The sequence below is a fragment of the Sinocyclocheilus anshuiensis genome, unplaced genomic scaffold, assembly GCF_001515605.1.
Source record: "Sinocyclocheilus anshuiensis isolate Anshui unplaced genomic scaffold, SAMN03320099.WGS_v1.1 scaffold128, whole genome shotgun sequence".
Lineage (NCBI taxonomy): Eukaryota > Metazoa > Chordata > Actinopteri > Cypriniformes > Cyprinidae > Sinocyclocheilus > Sinocyclocheilus anshuiensis.
The window spans coordinates 14073-14652 of record NW_015555710.1 but is presented as its reverse complement, the minus strand read 5'-3'; positions in this window follow the sequence as shown (position 1 = coordinate 14652).

The following is a 580-nucleotide window of genomic DNA, read 5'->3' as shown; positions in this document are numbered from 1 at the left end:
ATTCCAACGTAAGAAAACATTTCTGGAATCTGCATCTGAAGTGGCATTTAGATGTATTTACACAGTTTATGCATCTCAAAGGGGACATGGATGCATTTAACCTGCAGTTACAGATGAATAAATAATGTTTTGTTTTTAACATTAAACGTTAAACACTGTTATTTGAAATTATTTTAAAACATGAAAAAAAAATATTCGAAATGTAAAATTAAAACCGCCAGTAGGTGACAGCAAGTGACTGACGAATGAGTGAGTCATTGAGCTTCAACAGATTCGTTCAAACCGCTGATTCATTCAGAAACTACGCATTTGATTGTGTTAATGAGTGAATCACTGAATCATTTATTCAACCGATTCGTTCAAAAAGCTAATTCATTCAACAAGTAAACACCATTGCGCAGAGACGCAAAAAGTGCTGTGATCTTTGTTTGGAACTATTTTCGTTGGCAAAATTGAGCAAAAACAAGCAATATTATGTCTAAAATGTAAGTCACTTATTGCTAACGTTACTGAACTTATATAAAATGATTATTAAATTTGTTATGCTGATATCTGCAGAAAAACGGTACTCTTTGTGTGA